This window comes from Callospermophilus lateralis, unplaced genomic scaffold (assembly GCF_048772815.1).
Source record: "Callospermophilus lateralis isolate mCalLat2 unplaced genomic scaffold, mCalLat2.hap1 Scaffold_103, whole genome shotgun sequence".
Lineage (NCBI taxonomy): Eukaryota > Metazoa > Chordata > Mammalia > Rodentia > Sciuridae > Callospermophilus > Callospermophilus lateralis.
Window position 1 is genome coordinate 2,800,409 of NW_027510486.1, and position 22,479 is coordinate 2,822,887.

The following is a 22,479-nucleotide window of genomic DNA, read 5'->3' on the forward strand; positions in this document are numbered from 1 at the left end:
ATGTGAAGGAATGTTAAGTTCAGATAGAACCTTCTTCAGAAGACCAATGGCCTGCCTCTGTACCCATGGAGACTGCTTGCTGGGTGTTTGATGCAAGTGCCCATCACACATAAGGTTGAGCCCAGGACAATGAGGAAGGATGGCATCCATGTACTCTATTTTCAAGAAATCAGGTTTCATCTTCACATTATCTTTGTCAATTTACAATAAAAAGCAAACTGATAATAAATACACATAATTCCATAAAACAGGTTTAAAGATATAAACAATTTAAAAGAAATTTCATAACAGGAAAAAAAAAAGAACACTGTAAATATACAAGATCATTAAGATGGAGAAAGAAGAACTGAGGTAGGGAGGAGGGTAGGGCGAGTAAGGTATTGGGGAGTTAAATTGATCATATTTTGTTTTAAAGTATGTATGAACATATCATATTAAAACCCACAATTCTGTATAATAAATATGCACCAATTAAAAATTAAATAAAACAAATTTTAGATTACAAATGTATTCCTGGGAGAATGAACATGCAAATTGAAGAGAATAAGCCATAACTAATTAATTTCACAATGTACAATGAGCAAAGTATTTTGGAAAAAAAATGTATTTTATCAGTAGTTAATAATCATTTGGATTAGTACTATATTCTTAAATTCTCAGTAGTCTAAAATGCAGTCCATTCACTAATAGCACATTTGATAAGCAAATATATCGATTCTAATTAAATTAAGAAAATTAGACATTTTATAGGCAGTAATGATCAATGAAAATACACTTGATTATGTTTTCAATTGCTGTGAGTCCTTTATTCATTCATTTAATAAATATTTCTTTTTATTTTATTAACTTGAAATTTTTGATTGCCATCTCTTAGGCACAATATATAAACCCTGCTGTAGTAACAGTGGCAATAATAATCATTAAGATGCTAATAATAATGAAAGGAAAAAACTGCAATAATTTTTGCATTTTCTAAATGGCATTTTTATAGGTCACTGTGCCATATTATTTATTGACCTATCTTATTTAATCAGAACAACTCATTCAGATCAGTGTTATGATCTCAATTATATAAATGAGAAGAAAATGAGTGGTTAAAGATGTTAAGGCCAAAGTGATAGTTATGACAGAGATGTGTTGACATCAATGTTCAATTCTAAATGTGAAGCACAATATATTTAAAGGGATTTTAGCACATCCTGCTTCCTGACTCATTATTTTAAAATATGGATGGAAACATAATTTAGTGATTTTTATTTGCTAAATTATCTTTTATATTACAAACATTTGCAACTGTATCTGACTGTTGGGAACACTCAGTCATGGCAATTAGAATGTCATTTGATAGCCTAAATCATCTAACATTCAAGAAACTTGATTTTAATTTCTAATATCATTTTATTAGATACACAAAGTTAGTTCTGTTTATTTAATCTTTCATGTGCAATGTATCATAGAAATCTCATACTAACTTTGAAACTAAGAGTGGGTATAATAAAGAGAAAACCAATGCTGTCTACTAACAATATAATGTAAATTTAGAATGTTTGCTACATGTGTAAGTGTAAATTTTCTATCAGCCATGTTAAAAAAAATAAGGGAGACAGGAGGAATTTATTTTAATTATATACATGTATTTTTTTAAAAAAATTATTTTTGGTGTGTATGGACACATTTTATTTGTATGTTGTGCTGAGGATCGAGCCTGGGTCCCACCTGTGCTAGGCGAGCATTCTCCTGCTGAGCCACAATCCCAGCCCTAATTATATATATTTTAACCCAGTATTGTCCTTTATATATGTCATCAGTATAGGACACAGTTAGATAGTTTTCCATTCTTTTTCCCCTCCAAGTCTTATACTTGGGTCAAATATATTCCACTGTCATCAAATTTTAATTCAGATGAACTGAATTTTCAATGCATAGCACAAGAGTTTGAGTGATTTGATTGTAACCTGCCATATTTGCAGTTCAGGAGCAGATCCTGCGATCAACCTGCATGAGACTCAGTGATCTCGTACTTCTAAGAGCATTTTCACCTTGATGAACTAAACTGCACTTTCTATTTTCCAGTGTCATTAGTTACACTGGACACTAGTATATACTTTGTGGCCTGATGTAAGACTAAATAAATAACTCTCTGAGGCATTGACTCACTGTCTAGCACTTAGTTTATTTATTTAGTGTCCAATAATGTTGATCTGTGCAAGTGCTGCTCTTTTAGCATCTTCATCTTTAAATATTATAAAAGTAGAGTCAAAACTTAAGCTTTCAATAAAGTTGAATCATCCAAATTTAATATTTCTCAATATGCTGCATAAATACTTCTGTCATTTGGAAGGGACAGGGACCCATGCAAGCTAAGATGTCCTGACTCATTTGTTTATTTCATTGTGTGAATTTATAACAGTGGTTCTCAGTTTAGGGCAATTTTGCCTGCAAGATGTCAATTGTCGATATCTTGACATATTTTTTTGTGTTACCTGGTGGGTCCTACTGACATCTAGTGGATGGATGCTGGGGAGGCTGCTAAGAATCCTTATAATAAAAAAGACAATTATTTAAGCCAACATATCAATAATATTTAGGTTGACATTTTAAAATATGTTAAATGAATAACAATTAATTCATGTGACTCAAAATATTTTTTCTAAGGTTGCCTCAATAAGTTTAAAAACTGAAAGTGCATAAAATTAGGCAATTTGATATTCTTGAACCTCAATCCCTGTATATAAATCACTTGTTACTCATAATAATGTTGCAAATAATCAATAAGGTCAGATAAATAAAATGGCTTCAGTAATTCTCATAGCATATAATAGTATTTCAATACATGGATTTTCTCTTGAGAAGGAAAAGGGTAAATATCAAGTATTATATCTCAGTTTTCAAATTTTAGTGTTTTTCTTGTTCTGATGCCAAGCTGCCATTTATTAATGGTCAAATATTAAATAAAAACACCTCAAACCTGGAAAGATATATAATCATGAGTTTCACAATAAACTAAATGTGCTTGTCTCATAAATAACTGCTTAACACTATCTTTAATGAGGACTACAGGGCAAATTAGTCAAATATTCAATGTTCCACGAGATTTGCTATTTCATTTTGCAAAAGTTAGAAAGATATTATATGTCCATACCTTAAATATATCTGTAATGCATCCCAATTTGAATATTTTAGGCCTATCCATCTACTTTTGTTCACTTCCTGTATGAATTTCCTAAAATCATAATAAAACCAAATAGGCTTTATGGAAATAATCTAAGCAAATATTAAATTACTGTAACTAGATCATAGTATTTTGGCAAAAGCAACTGGACAACAGGATTTTTTTCAAAATTACATTTTATTTATTTATTTTTAATAAAAACATCCCTGGAAAAATAATTCAATTTTGAGTCGAGAGTCTTGAGAAGGAAAAGGGTAAATATCAAGGCTTATATGAGGGATATCTCATCTATAGTGAGGATGCTAGGCCCAGCATCCTTACTTAAATGTTGCAGAGAACAGCTGCAGAACTCTACTCTCAATTTCTTTCAAGCAAAACAAAACAAAAACACCAGAAAGGAAGCCCCTCTTCTAGAGAAAAAGAGTTTGCAAAAGCAGTTAAACCGGTGGTCAGGTTTTCATTCACCTAGTTAGTGTCTAAGATTTGGCTCCAGTTTTTGAAGGAACTGCAAGTGTCAAGAAAGCAATAGGACTCAAGAGACTTGATTTGGTATACAAGACTAGCATCTGAGACTCAGGCAAAACATACAGACCTGACCCACAAATGGGATGCAAACCCTTGCAAAATTTTCAGAGGCTACAACTATCTACACAACACTGAAGCAAAATACAAAGGGAACAGATTACTTTACGTTCTAGCTAAGGATGTGTCTGCTGTCCTAGCATTTACTCACAGAACTTATTTCGTACAACTGAGGTTGAGAAATCATAAACCAATAGCAAGTAAATTTATGTAACGTCAGGTTAGCTGAGATTTTACGAAGGGAAAACTTTTAAATTATAAACCAAAGATCATGCAATGAATGAAAAACCCTCATTTGTGGTATATTAGATATATGTCAAATTAATATGATATATTATATGTATTATATATATATATATATATATATATATATATATATATATATATATATATATAAGATACATGTCAAATTAATGAGAATCTGATATGGTATTTATTATATAGCATCCAGATTTATCCAAAGTGTACTCAGAATAGTGAATTTATTACTGTCTGTTATATTTTTTTTCCCATGAACTATTGAGAATAGTAACAAAAATCAGTTGTTGTCCACCATTTATTAATGACCTGAGAACTAATGCAAAATTTCTCACAGGAAAGTTTTTGTTAAAATAAATTATAGGTGATGGATAAGCTTTGTAATTGAACATTAATTTAACAAGACTCATCTTCTGCATATTTCAAAACCATCCCTTAGCTGGGCACAGTAGCATGTGCCTGTAATCAGCTTGGCAGGCTGAGGCAGGAGGAGTGCAAGTTCAAAGCCAGCCTCTGCAACTTAGTGAGGTCCTGAGCAACTTTAGTGAGACCCTGTCTCAAAATAAAATACAAAATAAGGTTGGGGAGTTGGCTCAGTGGTCAAAGTGCCTCTGAGTTCAATCCCTGGTACCCAATAAAACAACAACAAAAAAAAGAAAACGCTGTCTCTTCATATTTCCCTTCGATTATCACTAAAGATTATACACAACTATAACTATTTAAAAGAAAAAGTAAAAAACAATTCAGAATCACTGAGGTCTGGAAACAATTTCATATTTATATATGCTTTTTGTTCTTTTTATTTGGATGTTCTTTTTTATTACAGCTTTATAGTTATACATAGCAGTTGGGGTTATCCTGACAAACTTATCAATGCATGGAAATCAATTTCAGTTATGATCCCCCACTTTTTTTCCTCCTCTTTTGCCCTCCCATTTTCTCTCCCTGCTCTGACTCATCTTTCTCTGCTTGACTTCCTTTTGTTTGTGTATAAATTTGTATTTGATTGGTTCTATATAATATCCTGTCCTTCCTTCCCTCTTTCCTTTATTTTACTCTAGCTTTCACATATGAGAGAGAACATTCAATTTTCAGTTTCTGATTTTGGCTTATTTCACTTTGCCTGATAGTCTCCATTTCCATCCATTTAGCAGCAAATGACATAATTTCATTATTTTCTATGCTGGAAAAAAAAACGTGTGTGTGTGTGTGTGTGTGTTTGTGTGTGTGTGTGTAATAATTTCTTATTCCATTCATCTATTGATGGGCATCTGGGTTGATTTCATAAATTAGCGATTGTGAATTGTGCTGCTATGAATATTGAGGTGGCTGATTTGCTACAGTATATCAATGTTAGACCTTTGGGGGCAATACAAAGGAGTGGGATAGCTGGGTCCCACATAGTGGCTCCATCCCTAATTTTTTAAGGATCGTCCATACTACTTTCCAGAATGGTTGTACTAATCTGCAGTCCCACCCACAATGTATAAGTGTATCTTTTCCCCCACAATCTTATCAGCATTTTTTATTATCTGTAGTCTTGATTATTGCCATTCTGACTGGAATGATGCAAAATATTAATGCACTTTTAATATGCATTTCCCTGATTGCTACAGATCTTAAACATTTTTTCATGCATTTGTTGGCTATTTGTGTTTCTTCTTTTGAGAAGTTTCTGTTTAGTTTTTTTTTTTGCGCATTTATTGTTTGGGTCATTTTTTTAGTTCATTGTATATGCTGGATATTAATCCCCTACTGGAGGAGGAGTAGCTGGCCAAGATTTTCCCCCACTCTATAGTCTCCCTCTTCATACTATTAATCATTTCCTTTGCTGTGGAAAAGCTTTTCAGTTTAATGACATCCCACTTATTGATTCTTGGTTTTATTTCTTACACTTTGGGGATAGGTGTCAGCACCAATATGGTGGAGTGTTGACCCTTATATTTTCTTCTAGTAGTTTTAAAGCTTCCAGACTATTTTCTTAATCTAATACATTTCAATCTGAGTTTTTTGCAGTGTCTAGTTTTATTTTTCTACATATAACTATCCAGTTTTCCCAGCACCATTTGTTAAAAAAGCTATCTTTTCTCCAAGATATATTTTTGGCACCTTGGTCAAATATTAGATGACCTATTGGTATGTAGATTTGTCTCTGTGTCTTCTATTCTATTCTATTGGTCTTTATGTTTATTTTGATGGCAATACCATGCTGTTTTTGTTACTACCTCTTTGTAGTATGTTTCAGAGTAGAAATTGATCAGATATTGTGATTCCTCTTGCTTCTCTTTTCCTGTTTAGTATTGCTTTGGCTATTCTGGATCTCTTATTCTTCCAAATGAATTTAAGAATTGTCTCTTCTAATTCTGTGAAGAATATCAGTGGTATATTGATGGGGATTGAATTAAAGCTATACAATGCTTTTGGCAGAATGTCCACTTTGACAATAATGCTCCTGCCTATTCAAAAACATGGGATGTCTTTATCTTCTAAAATTGTCTCCATTTTCTTTCTTCAGTGTTCTATAATTTTCATTGTAGAGCTATTTTTTCTCCTTGGTTAGGTTAATTCCCAAGTATTAACTTTTTTTTTTTTTTTCGGTCATTGTGAATGAGATGGTTTTTCTGATGTCTTATTCAACTCAATCAGTATTGGAGTATAGGGGAGCTATTGACTTATGGGTATTGATCTTATATCCTGCTATGTTGCTAACCTCATTTATAAACTGTAAAAGTCTTCTGGTACAGTTTTTTGAATCTTATAGAATCATATCATTGGCAAACATAGATCGTTTGACTTCTTATTTAGTTTTATCCCTAAGATTTCCTTTTCTTTTTTGCATGCTCTGGCTAATGTTTCAAGAACAATATTGAATAGGAATGGTGAGAGTGGACAGCATTGTCTTGTTCTTGATTTTAGAGGAAATGCTTTTAGTTTTTCCATTTAGTATGATGTTGATGTTCTTGATTGATGACTTATATTATCCCATTAATTTCTTGTAAGTATAGATTATATGTTTTGCTCAAAATAAACAAGATAGAACAATATTATAAAATAATAGGTATTTTTATAGCATGTGCTAAATAGTATAAAATATAACACAAACATTCTCATTTAATCTTCACAACATGTGTATGAGGAAGACTATTATAATTTTCTCCCTCCTTTTATTAGTTAAAACAATAGAAATTTATAAACTGAAGTCAGTATTCATAATTATGCAGTTGGAATAGAAGGATCAGCCTGAAGACTGACATAATTTGGCTCTCAATTCGGTACTTCTAAGCAGTATATAAAGAAAATAGTACATTAAAAAATCGTTCCTCCTTCTTGCATTCCACTTTTAGTTAATTATATGATTCACCTTACACATCTGGATTATAGGGTCAGCTTCAAGGAGGACACACTGAATTCTTCAACATCTAAGCATTTTGGTACAAGAGCATGAAATCATACCTTCATAGGTGGGTGCTTTTGTGATACTTAAAGACCAAACATGACTGGTCCTTTTCATGAGTTCTCTATACTGCTTGGGCAGATGCATAATCAAGTTTTCACTAGACAAGGTCTTTCAAGGAAATTTTATATGATATGCATAGGAATTTAAGGCATGTATATTTAGGGAGATCTGAGACTACCATAATCCCTGCCTGGTACCAAAGAGATTTGATTTAATAACTGCTGGTTTTCTCTTTGTAAATAGAGTCAACCTCCCCTCAACTGGGGATCCAAAGATAATGTAGGCCCCAGGCTGATCTGCACATTTTAAAGTTAGCAAGCACTTTTCAACTAGAGTAACTGTCAGGTATGTCCCAAGGAAGATGCTTCAGCTTGAAAAGAAAATGAAATTTAAAATGTCTCTTTTCCCCTTCTTATTTTCTAGAAAAAATAAATATACTCATGTTTCACAGCACTGTTCTATAATTTATTTAGTTAGATATAGTGTGATTTTTACTGTGACCATGAAAATAATGTCAAATAATTGTTGGATTTTTTCCCTCTTCGCCCCAATGCCTACAGTTTGCAAGAATTACACAGAAATAATATTATTAAGAATTTGTCGATTTAATAAACATTGATTAAATTCCTAGTGTGTGTCAAGAACTATGCTGGGAAATAATAATAGTTTATAATAATCATAAAGCAAGTATTAAGAAGCAGGGTAGACCCACAATAATCTGCATTTGGATAAAGTATAGAGATTGATTCTCTCTCTCTCTCTTTCTCTCTCTCTCTCTCTCTCTCTCTCTCTTACACACACACACACACACACACAGAGTTTATGATGTCACTTTGTAATTTATCTTACAATCTTGATGCTTTTGCATGCATATATTGTGTGTATAAATATATATCATGTGTATAAGTGAAAATACAAATGTATACACCACATATATATACAAAACATGAATGAACATGTAAGTAGAGATTATCTATGAAGATCAGTGCTACAGCTATCAAAGACTGCTGTAACACAAATGATGTGCCCTCTCACATGTAAAACCATCAGTAAAGAGAAAATTATCTAAAACTCCCTCTAAAATAAAAAACAACAACAACAAAAATATTGGCATTGAGGCAAAGAGCATTTTTTTGTTTTGTTTTGTTTTGTTGCTAGAACAGAGTGAACACCATTGGTATTCAGTGAAAGGTGTATGATTTAGCATGGTGGGGGCCCAGGGTTCAAAGCAGTGATTGTGAAAGAAATGAAGTGCAAGCAGTGTTAGTATCAGGAGAAGGGCTGAATATAAAGCACTGCATGTATTATCTAAGAGATCCTTACTATTTTCAAAGCATCAGGCATAGCTCTTCTTTTTGACTAATTGTTTTGGTAGAAGTGAAGCACGCTACTTGGACAGGAAAGGCAAGAATTGATGAGAGTCTGAACTAATGTTGAGGAGAGGAGGGATTTGAGATTATAGTGTATTTAAGGAGGTGATCCACAGGACTTAGAAACCAGGTCGATAAAAGATTTGTGGGATAAAAGGTAAAATATCAATACAAAGATACTTTCACGCTTTCTGCCAGACAAGTCTCTTTGAAGAGAAAGAGATTTCAATTCAATTTGAACATTTTGAATTGAGAGAGCTAAAGAAAGACAGTGGGTTATAAATATCTATGACTAGTAAAAAATGACTATCGAAGCTATGTATGTGACACACAAGTGAACACAGACGTGACCAATCTTGGCTAAAGGTTTAGGGTGACCGAAAGTGGGAAAATATACTATTTCCCACATGTGATAAAATCATATGAGTCCAAGAGAAATCAGATATACAGAAATATGTAAAAACTCACTTGCAATATTCCAGTTATTCTAAAGGAAACTTGACCTACACCAATCAACTTGGCATTTTGTGTAATGGGATTCAAAGTCCTTCTGTATCATGATACTCTCTAGAACAAACTTGTGTATGTGTGTGTGTGTGTGTGTGTGTGTGTGTTTGTGTGGTGTGTGTGTGTTTGTGTGTGTTTGTGTGTGGTGTGTCTGTGTGTTTAAAAAAATGAGGTATGCAAAATTAGGCTGTTGTTTAAGAATTTTTATTGAACTTAAAATTTCAGGTGAGACATATTGTCTGTCAGAAGACTGAATAGTACTATATCTATGAATGATTAACTTAAGGTTTATCATAACCTTCCCCAAACCTATATACTTTTTATGTTTGTACACATTGCAATTCTGCATAACTGTTGATGCCAATTAACGCAGAGACAATTTCAAAGAAATGTATAAAGATAAATTCTAAAAACTATGGGGATCACTGGCAGCCTCTCTGAAAGCTTTGTCATGCTACTTTCCTCAATGGCATAAACAGGAAACTAAGATATTACGAAGAATCTCTGTTTGCTCCAATTTAACTTAAATGCCCAAAGCTAAGTTTTTGATAAGGTCTCCAGGGTTCACAAATATAGGTTTCTCTCTTTCCTCTGATGAGTATCTTCAATTCCAAAGTCTTACCACTTCCTCAGTCTCTAGTGTGACTTTCAATTCTCTGCTTTCTCCTAAATGCCCACTTAGCATTGTGTAATTTCCTTAACTACTCTGCAATTGCCTCCAAGGAGCTTTATCTAGTTTTTAATTTCTTCCTGTTAAGCTCATTAAAAAACATCTTTTAAACATTATACAATGGAATGTTTTATAAACATGCATAATTATTTTATTTTTCTTGAAGCAAGTATTGTTTGAGATTATTATGCAGCATAGAGATGTTACCATAAGAATGCACACAAAGCAAATAAAAAATTAAACTAATGTTAAATTATTTTGTTGATTCACATGTGTGGTGCTTTTTTATCTCAACTCTGGAAAAGCAGAGCACTCTTATGTAAATGTGAATACCAACAAGGGCAGGGAACAAAGGATAAAGACAAATTACAGCTCTTTGAACCTCATTGTTTTTGAATCAACAAAACAAAACAGTAGCTATTTGGGGCTAAATTCCAAAACTGAAGGTGAAAATTTGCCTGGCTTCCCCTCTAGCTGATTTCTGCCACTTCTTGTGTGGCTGTTAGGGAAGTCTGTGTCACATTTCTTACTTTGCCTGTCTTATGTCTGTCCTCCAATGTTTCTTACCCACATTGAGGTATCGATGATTTCAATTCTGGTGCACCAATCTGTAATGTTTTTAATATTCTAGTGAAAAGTCCTATTGATCAAATGTATGGTAGAACAAGTGACTTGAAATATCAGTCTCAAATGTCAGAAGCAGAAAACAACAATAACCACACAGAAATAACTCAAAATCTTTTGAAATCTTTAATAATGACAATTCAGGTGCTGTGCAAAAGCATATTTACTTCAGTAGCCATATATTTTGTTCAGTTTTCAGGGAACCTTCTCTGCAACATCACTGTCTAGATTTTTACTTGCTTATTACAATTCTTTGTATGCTTTACAGAAATTGCAATTACCTGTCTCCTCACATTCTTGCCTTGGCCAGAGCATACTTACCAGGAAGAATTATTTATCTGCCCTCAACTTAAAAAGAGAAGCAGATGATTCAATCTGACACCTGAGAATGAATTTAAAACAACAATAAATTGGAATTGATAGAAAAGCATACCACATAATTAAAGAACCATCAACTGTAAGATAAAAAATAAGAAGCATGCAAATAGATGTCTTTAAAGAGAAATTAAACTTAAGATGGGTGACAGGTGCTCCTTTGCCTTAGTCACTGTGTAAGTAACAATCTTTGCACCTTTTCCAGCTCTCCTCTGCTGCATGCCCTATGTGGTAAATGCTCTTGTAGGGAGAACAGACTGGCTCTCAATTAAATCAATTTCAGTGAATTTGACAAACTGAGATACTTGTATTCAACACACAGGACATGCAAATAAATAAAGTATGAATAAATCATTCTTCCCTGTGTTTAAAATGTAGAGAAACAGTTTTTAATTTTGAAAAATACTCAATAAATCTTGCCCTAAGAATGGTTTCCGAGTAATTCTGAAAAAGAAGCATTATTAAAGTATACATGTAGAACCCTGAATAAAAGTATTTTGAATGAATTAACTACTGAAATTGACGTGCCATGAAACCAACTGTGATATGTGTACAACATTTTTTTTTTTTTTTTGGTACTGGGAATTGAACCCATGGGTAGTTAACCACTGTGCTACATCTGGAGCCATTTTATTATTTATTTTCAGACAGGGTCTCATTAAGTTGCTTATGGCCTTGTTAAATTGCTGAGGCTGGCTTGTGATCCTTCTGCCTCAAACTCCTGAGCTACTGAGATTATAGGCTTGTGCCACTGTGCTCAGCAACATATGTACTTTTAATAAATCTATTTAGATTATTTGACAGAAGACCAAAGTTTCTATTTTGATGAAGGCTCCATCTCAATTGTAGTTTTTCAGAAAAGTACAGAACACCTTGAAAATATTTTAATTAATATCTTAGGAAAAAACAAATATATGTATTTGCAAATATGCATACACCTTTATCCACATATATACTTTCCAACAAATAACTGAGGAAGAATACTGAGAGATCATCATTGCAATTATAACAATACAGTTCTAAAACTTGGGTTCCCCTTAGTGTGAACCAATGGAGCATGAACAATATCCTATTTAAGTCTCAGAAGGTACTAGAAATTAACAGGAATATCACTAATTATAATCAAAATGAAATATACACCTTGTAATGGATATTGTCCTGTACAAATCAAGAAATTAAATAAAATGATAAATAATTTTTGATACATCACCAGAGCTATAATAGCAAGTTCACAGCAGACCAACTTTCAGAATCTAAGGTTGTGTCTAAGAATACAAAGAAGTCCAAGCTAACATGAAAAAGTAAAAGAAAACATAGAGACTAGAGTAAGTAGTCATGGTTAAAAATAATTTTATCATCAATTTTGATGACATTAATTACCTGGCAGAAACACTTTAGCCAGGTGACCAAGGTTAACTTCATCAGTCCTAAGAAAAATTGACAGCATGTACTCCCTGACAAGTTATGACATACGGAGAACACATCCCTTTTGGATATATCTCACAAAGGTGCATAGCCTTAATCTACTCATGAGAAAATATCAGACAAACCCAATTTGAAGATACTCTGAAAGAACTGACTAGTGTTCCTGTAAAGTATCAATGGAGTGAAAACAAAGCCTGAACTCACACACTGGAAGTCAGTAAGAAGATGATAACCAAAAGCAAAATGAGATCTCCTAAAGACTAATGGAAAAGATGATGAAATTCAAAGAGTAAGAAATTTGATAGTGAGAAACTAATGTGACTCCACTTTTGAGAAACTGGACTCTACCTCAAAGAAAAGCCTGTCCAAGGAGGGGGCGTGATTCTTGTCCTTGGAAAAACCCACAGAGCAGTCCTAGGCACATACCCACCCTGCTGTGTTGTTTGTCTGTAAATAACAGGAGAGGTCCCTGGTGCCAGGTGTCCCTGATTCAGTTAGGCTAGGTGAGGACCCATAGCAACCCCCTAGCAACCTCCAATCAGCATGAGACAGGGAAAATACTTGGAATGCCAGATGACCCCCAAGTAGTTTATGGTGGTTGATAACATGTTGGGAAACCAGGTAGTTTAGCACATATACCCCTCATGGCCTAAACCAATCAGTTCAAATGAATCCCCCTATTGTACTAACCAGTCACCCCTACCCAATTTGTTCCCACCATTGAATGTGCTAATCAATGTTAAGAGTTGTTGTTTGATTTTCCCGAAGTATGGAATGATTTGCTGTGTGATGTTGTGACACATAGAGTATCCCCCCAAAATCTATAAAATCTCACTGAACAAAGGACCAGGACTCACTCCCTAGGACACTGCATAGGGAACAGTTGTGAGTCCAGGCTTGAGATAAAGACTTTTGTGTGATTGCATCGGATTCAGCTCCTGAAGGTCTATTGGGGTCCCACAAATCTGGCATAACAATAGAAAAGTGATTAGAAAAATATTTGGCATAAACTGAACTTTACAATTGAGATTATGAAATATAAAAAATGGACTGAGTATTTACATGTGGTAGACTTGAAAATTTGACCATACTATATTACCCACCAAACACTTATCATTTGCTTTCTTTACCAGGGTTATACTGATCTCATATAGTGAGTTAGAAAACAGTCTTTCTTTTCTGTTCTCTGGAAGACTTTGCATAAAACTAGAATTTTCTGGTCCATGAATTTTCTGTTCTTTGAAAAATGAGCTATTTGTGTCTGAATGGTAGATGATTTTAAAATCATCCTTTACTTCTTCATTAGTAGGGTTTGGTATAGTTTAAATTATTTGTATTCATTTTTCAACATACAATATTTCTAATATTTTCTAATTTTCCAATCTTCTGCAGTTGTAGTCTTTTTCTGTAAAATTTTTAATAATAGGTTTTTCTTTTTCTTCCTTTTCCATAAGAAACGTTTCCAGACATTTGATTGTTTTGTAAGGTCTTTAATATAAGAAACAATGTTTTATATTTTTTTAAAGAGAGAGTGAGAGAGGGAGAGAGAGAGAGAGAGAGAGAGAGAGAGAGAGAGAGAATTTTTTTAATATTTATTTTTTAGTTTTCGGCGGACACAACATCTTTGTTTGTATGTGGTGTTGAAGATCGAACCCGGGCCGCACGAATGCCAGGCGAGCGAGCTACCACTTGAGCCACATCCCCAGCCCAATGTTTTATATTTTTAATCTCTTCCTTTTATATGTATCAACTTTATTAGTTTCTATATTTTTTTACTATCTCCTATTTCTTTAGCTTTGTGTTTATGTCATTTTCCTATGTTTCAGGCTGAAACTATTAATTTAATTTCATCTTGTCTTTATTTTTTATAAGTATACAAAATGATAAATTATCTTTTTTTGGTAGTATTTTCTGTGCACCACATTTTACTTCATTACTTCTTCAATTGTAGGATTTTCCCCTCAACTTGTTTTTTCTTCTTAATTTGAACATTTATAAATTAATTTTGATATTTTTCTTTCAAGTTTTTTCAAGAATATAAAGATTTTAATTTACCATTTTGTGCTAATGTTTAGCTTGTGGCATAGTCAAAGAGTTTAATAAATACTGTTTTAAAAAATTTACTCAAACTTGCCTCATAAACTAGTCCTTGATCATATTGCAATAAATGCTATCTGCTTAAAAAAATATGTAATCTCAAAATGGATATCATTCAGTTTTATGTACATATAAATCAAATCATTCATATTATTTATATTTGTTTTCCAAACATATCATATATTTGTAATTTTGGGGATGGTTACCTGATACTTAGTTGAGAACACATTAGCTTGGCTGCATTTCTTATGTACTGTAGATTTGAAAATACATAATAAAAATACTAAGGTTTTTAGCAGAGATCAGATTTTAGGCTTTCTAAAATAAATGAAGTTAAACTGTTCACCTTCATAATGAGTTCTTTCTGTATTGTAGTGATCATTTTTGTATTCTTTCTGTATTGTGATCATTTTTGCATTTCACAAAGGACATTTTTCTGTATTTTAATAGATTGATTTGTTGACTGTATGACATTTAATTTTTTAAAGAAAGTTCTTGAAGTAAGAAGGCTAGAGTTCTAGTTCTGCACTAGAAGATTGATGATACAGGCATATATCAAACAAATAATAAGCAGTCCTATAGATTTAAATGGGTAATTTTTTATGAGGAGGGAAAAATGTATTAAACTGAAATAAGAAAAACATGTAGGAAAACCTCAAGGAGAAAGATGTTACTCCTAAGTATAAATTAAGGGAGAGAATGAAAGAGCAAAATTAGGAAAAGTCAGCCTATGGATCTTTTGTCGTACCTTAAGTAAAATGGGAGCAATCATCATATATTGCTTATAATATTCAGAGGGAAAACATTGGTGAAAAAATGCAACCAGCCTATGTTTTATGTCCTTGTGGCATACATAAATAGGTATGTAGATAGTATAGTGCCTGGCAATGGAAAGAGGTAAGAAGCACGACTGGGATTACTACTTCTGAACAGTCTATTTGCAATTAGGTTACTGATGGAATGTTTCTGAGAAGGTCATAGTTGGGCAAGTACTTGAAGGAGGTGATCAAGGGAACCATCCAAATACCCAGGGCTCGGGTGTTCCAAAGTGAAGTGATGAAAAAGGCCAGGAGAGGCAGTAGGAGAGTAGTCACGAAATGAGTTAACTGACTTTCCATAGTGTGATACCAGAGACAGAGAAAAAGGTAAGAAAATACCCTCTGAGACCGACTGGTATGTGATGAAAACTGAGTTCTCACAATGTTCTCCTAGAAAATTACTTTTAAAACTGAGTGAATGTATTTGCCTGTATTAGGTTCTTACATCTGCCACAGAAATTCCATAGGCTAGGTAGCCTAAAGAAAAGGAAATTTTTCGTCTCACAGTTCTAGAGGCTAGATTTCTAAAATCATGCTGTCAGCAGGTTTATTTCTTCTGAGCCGCCCCCTGCCCCCGACCCCTTGGCATAACACCATTCCTGAAGCGCTTCACCCATGAAAGTGCTATTTTCTTCTGACAAACTGCATTTTAAATATATTTGGGTAATGGGGAGAGGATTTTACTTGAGGGAAATAGCATGAGAAAAATACATAGAATGATGTTGGAAAGAAAGTAGGGGTCAGAAAAAACTAAATGGTCTTGTTAGATGCAAATCTTTCATGAAAGTGAACAAAAGCCAAATATGTTAGGAACGATATATGTAGGCAATAACATGGCTAGACAAGAGGTCTGAACTTTATTATGTATATTAAGGAGAATTACTTAAGGTTTATGAGCAAGAAAGCACAATAATCAGAACTGTGCTTCCAGTCGATTAACCTGTCAGAAATATGTAGTTTATGACCAGGTGCTAAACATAAATCTCATTAGCAGTAGAGGTTGTTCAAGCTGGAAGCACATCCAGGTACACCAAGGGCTTAGATGAATTCTTGTTTTGCTCTGGAAGGAAAGCGAGTTTGTCAGATTTTAGTGTTTTTTTTTTTTTCTCTGACTCTGAGAAGGGCATGTTGATATTTCTGCCATCGACTTTCCTTTTTTTTTTTGTCAAAAATAGAAATAAGATTCCTACCTGTTACAGCTGATTTCACTGGAATTTTGGAACGTTCTGTCTTGCAGCTAAAGGAAGAGAAGAAAATTACCAAATACAGCATAGCAAAATTAATTAAATAGAAATAGTCACTGTGTATCCTGTGATTTATTGTGATTGTATAAACACACATAGATATATAACTGCACTCAAAGCAAATGAAAAAAAAGACAACATGCTTATTTTCAAAACCAGAACTCCTGATACTATTAGAGGTTGGTTCTCAGTATTCATTTTAACACACACACACACACACAAGTCAAAGCCCTCATGCTCCTAGACTTTAATAGAATGTTAACCATAATTGGTATACTCAAAGAATGAATCAATCAACATCTAATGTAGAGTTTAAGATTTACAGGATTCTCATATACATTTTACTTCTGAAAATTCTGTTCAGAAATCTCTCTATTCATCTCTTCTTATTCTCTGCAGACACCATTCATCTTCGGGTTCTTGAATCTTCCCCAGTCGGCACAGCTGTTGGAAGTGTGAAAGCAACCGATGCCGACACTGGGAAAAATGCTGAAGTAGAATACCGAATTATTGATGGTGATGGGACTGATATGTTTGACATTATAACTGAGAAGGACACCCAGGAAGGCATCATAACTGTGAAAAAGGTGCTCTGCATCAGCAGAAAAAAAGCATCGTGTGTTTAGAGAGTTGAGGTTTCATTATGTACTTTTCACTCATGCATTATCCATTAAAAGATATATCACTGCAATGCTTGAATGTAATTCATAGTTTACTTAAGAAGGATATAAAGCCAAAAGCTTCTTAGACATGTTCACTGTGTTTCTATTGATTGAAACATGAGTCTTGAGATTTTACAAAATTTAAAAAGTTAATGTATGTGTGATTATATTTTCAAGTCATATTAATAAAAGGCCACGATAATAACATTATTTTCCTAAGAAAATGCTTAATATCTAATAAGATCAATATATCATTATAGTTGGAAGCATAAAATGTAGTACACCATCCAGATTCATGAAGCAATAACTAGAGATGCTAATAAAAACAGAATGGATTGGAACATAATTCAATTGTTCACATTTCCCCTTATGCTATGTAAATTAAACTTTTCTGCTAACATATGTTCAGTGATACAATTTTAAGGTAACCAGTTACGTTATTGTAGGATCAGTGCCATCTTATGAGAAAATGCAGGGAAAATTTTAAAAAAACAATAATTTCTAATGAAATGCCAACCATCAAGTAACCACTGAGGCACTGGTTAATAAGAAAACTATCCTGACAGTGCATGGCAAGGCAGGAGGTACTCAACCTTCATTAAACAGTGACCAGCAAAGGGCAAAGCAGCTTTATTATTTTCCATGACCAGAATGTATCACTCATCCAAACAGAATCTTGTGCATCTAAAAATGAAAAAGAAAATGGAGGAAGTCTGATTCAGCAATGTCTTCTCTGTTAATAAACCTTATCTTTCAGAGTGAATGTGAGGTGAGAGAATAGTTCTTTATTTGTGACAGTTAAACTATATTGATATTTAAAGCCCCTTTTTTGTTTATTAATGCATCCTCATGCCAACTTGCTATTAAATCTGTGCTCTCTTTTTTATATGTTATTTTTACTTATACGTGACAGTAGAATGTATTTTGGCATGTTATATATACATGAAGTATAACTTCTCATTCTTGTGGTTGTACAGGATATTGTCCTTTCTTATTCCTGAGATTTTCTTTATTTTGACTCTTTCAAGCAAGTATGGAAATTTATCACCAAGATTTTGTAAATTTAAAATTTAAAAAAAATTTTGGTAAGGGGGATTGAACTCAGGAGTACTCAGCCACTGAGCCAAAACCCTAGCGCTATTTTTTTTTTTTTTTTGATGCTGGGGATTAAACCCAGGGCCTTACACATGCAAAGTAAGCACTCCACTAACTGAGCTATATCCACAGCCCCTCCCAGCCTTATTTGGTATTTTATTTAGAGATAAGGTATCACTGAGTTGCTTAGCACCTCACTTTTGCTGAGGCTGACTTTGAACTCACAGTCCTCCTGCCTCAGCCTCCTAAGCTGCTGGGATTAGAGGTATATGTCACCACACCCAGCTTCACTTTTTTTGCTTAGAAAAATTTAGTAGTACCCAATACCTCAAAACACACATGTGTGCATGCCAACATATACATAATCTGCCAGTCCATTTTTTTTTGTAGGGAATCACCACCTATGAGATAGGTTTGAACATCTAGCCCATTTTTTTGCAAGGTTTAAAATCTCATTTTCTTTAGTTCCAAAGTGTTACATTTTGAATATATAAAAAGTAAAAATTGAATCCTAAACAATATTTCAGGATTATATAATTATCTGTGCTACTTTCTAAACTTATTACTAAGCAAATCAAATGCATTCAACCTGGATTTTAAAAATCATTCTCTAACTTGAAATGAGCATGTCATACAATTCCCCTCACTTTAATTGAATGACATTTGTCTTTTTACAGCCACTTGACTATGAGAGCCGGAGACTTTACACGCTGTAGGTTGAAGCAGAAAATACCCATGTGGACCCACGTTTTTATTATCTAGGACCATTCAAAGATACCACAATTGTGAAAATCTCTATAGAAGATATAGATGAACCTCCTGTTTTCAGCAGGTCCTCCTACCTCTTTGAGGTTCATGAAGATATTGAAGTGGGCACAATAATCGGGACTGTAATGGCAAGGGATCCAGACTCTGCTTCCAGCCCCATTAGGTAATTATGCCTGTGTTTGAGATGAAACAGAAGAAATTGAAATTCACGTAGAGATTATGAAATTCTATTTGAAACATTTAATGCAGTAAAATACTACAGGAGTTTTTCTGTAAGTTATACATAAATTTGGTGAGCCCAGTGTTTAAGGTAAATTGGCTTTAAATATCTGGGAGAAGGTGTGCACAAGGGTTATAGCTTATTCTTATCACATTCTATAGACTGAAGTCTGGCTTGTATCATCTGTTTGTCTCCTTAAAGTGTTTGTTGTTTTCTGGGGGAAACGAGGTACTGGGGATTGTACTCAGAGGCACTCAACCACTGCCATATCCCCAGCCTATTTTGTATTTTATTTAGAGACAGGGTCTCAATGAGTTGCTGAAGCTGGCTTTGAACTCTTCCTGTGTCAACCTCCCACTAGGATTACAAATGTACATCACTGTGCCTGGGCTCAAGAATACTTTTTTAGATGTACATTCACATTGCAACCAAGCCATGATATTTGTATGTGAGATAAATATAAACGGTTAAAAATAATGTGATTGTGTTATAATTCAGTTTTCTCATAATTTTTACAAATTGTACTTATAATCTAGTCATCAAAGAAGGGAATTTTTGCATTGTTTTTGGTTTTTGGCTTTGTTGTTGTTGTTGTTGTTTAGCTGTCTCAAAAAAATGCAATATCAGTCACTCAACATTTTTCTTTATTATGGCAATCAAAACACGTGAGATGTGATAGACACATAAAAATGAGAAAGACTCAAAGTTTGCATTGATATTTGCACTGATATAGCAAGGAAACACAGATATACCTAATATTCATCATCAAAGTGAGCGCTTACTTTAGTCTGTTTTTCCATCATGTGTTCTGGATTTCATTTGTTTCTTTAATTCTCAGCAGGTTGATTTTGCTTCCACATGAGCTAGTAAAGTATTAGTTTAAAGGTTTGCTGTACAATTTCTGTATGTACTCATGACTCATTCACATGACTGTGGTCAGACTTACTTTGAAAATTCTATAAATTCTGCCAACTTTCAAGTGAAGTCATACTATATACAGTGACAAATGTATGTATGGTTTTATTTAATTATATAATTATGCATAAATACTATTTCTTGGATTGATGTGCAGCATCACAGTTTACATGCTGCAGAAGAAAACTGTACATAATATTCACATATTACTCCCAACTGCCAGCAGGACTTCCCTATGAATATCACCCCTCCAGTCCACTTGTCTTCATCTAAGTGGCTGCATTCCCTGAATTTTTCTTTAAGCTTTAAAATAACTAATATACATGTTCAATTTTACCCCTTAAATACTTACCAAGCATTTTCTTGGCAGAAATTCTAACTAACATCAGCCGTCTCTGTTCTGGGTCCCTGATTTCAAAATGGTCCTTTTAAAAAATGATACATCAGAGTTTTGATGATACAAAATCAAGTTGACTAGTATTAAGTCCTGATATAAATATATATCTCCACAAAGTGAAATATACATTCCATCCTCACATAGATTGATGGCTATTTTATATTAAAATCTATATGTAGATACTTAAAAACACAATAAATATAATATTTAATGAAAACACAAATCAAAGGACCAGGAAGAGTCCATTCATGCATAGAATATACAATGCCAATAGGTATGGCTTTGTGTCACCTTGTTGTAGAAAGTAGGAAGGCATACTCTTATATCTTATTATTTTTGTAGAACAAGCAGATACAATGTATACATGTGATGTACTATACTATGTATATAATCAAATAAATATAAATATTGTGGATAAGTATGCACATATATGTAGTAAATTTATATATTCTACAGGTTCTGCATATACCAATTCAAACAAAATCAATGGAAAGTTTTTGGAAAGATATTGTTTGTACTGAATGTATGAAGACATTTTTCTTGTCATTATTTCCCAAATAGTATAGCACAATAATTACTTGTGTAGGGTATGGCATTTATCTTATATTAGGTATTATAAACAATCTAGAAATGATTTAAAGGAGAATGTGCATTGGTTCTAATCCCCAGTGGATATAAAAGGACAATTTTATATATTCAAAGAAATAAAATATCCCTGCAAGTTTAATGTGTTTATGTCATCATTCTGGACATGTTACAAATTATGTCATATATCCTTAATGGTAATGCAGTAATCAAAAAGTTTTACTGAAAACATGTATCTTGGAAAAGATTTTAAAAGAAAAATGAAAGTTAACATATAATTTGGTGTTTAAGAATCAGAAAATAAAATTATATTTTGAATAATACTTGAAAAAGAAGGGCTGTAGTTTCTCTACATCTTCAAGATAATATCACATAATACTCTAAATCTTATTATTGCTTCTTTAAACTGAACTGCAAATAACTAATTAAGAAAAACACAAAAACTGTGTTTGGCAAAATCATGATACATGATAATAAAAGCTTTCTATTAATGTACATATTTCAACTTCACATCACATTTCTATATAAATAAGGGAACTTCTATTTGCCAAAATTCCTAATAATTCTGTCATTCTTTCTTACATTGGATAAATATTTGTAGATAACCATATCAGATATTAACATATTATTCAAGGAGTTTTCATTCCATTGGAGAAGAATATGAGAATCAAATAATATTCACTAACTGCCTATTAAAGTTACAGTAGTAGATATATTATGATAGTGGACAGTAGGCACATTGTTTTCAAGTTTAAATTCCTGTTTTAGATTTGGAATGAAACAAATTTCAAATACATGAGAAATGACAGATATAGTTGTACAGTTACTTTAGGTAGGAAGCAGATAGATTCTTGAAATTTAGGTGATCTTGGAAGACTATAAGGAGGAGATAAAATGTATGTTGGGTCTTTCAGTAGTAAACTAATTTTGTCAATCTGGGGTGAAATTTGGGAATTATTCTAGATATAGGGATAAAATTATTTGCTTTATTTGTGAAGGCTAAAACATGTAGTGTGTTTTTTTTAAATGGGATTTATCCCAATGACATCATTAAGATTGAAAAACCTGGTATTAGGTTTCAGAATGATATACAATACAATGCCACAATAACCAATTGCTGCCTATTTTAATACAGATGTATGAAGATTTCTCATCTGGAATTATACTATTTTAAAGTTATACATTTTATAATACATGTGGTTAGAAACTGAAGCTATGTATATATCATACTCTGAAGC

The 22,479-nt window shown here is 33.1% G+C and overlaps 1 pseudogene; it reads left to right on the forward strand.

Annotated features, from left to right (window-relative positions):
• The window catches only part of LOC143409589 (cadherin-10-like), a 57,562-nt pseudogene that overhangs the window by 9,066 nt on the left and 26,017 nt on the right, over nucleotides 1-22,479 (forward strand).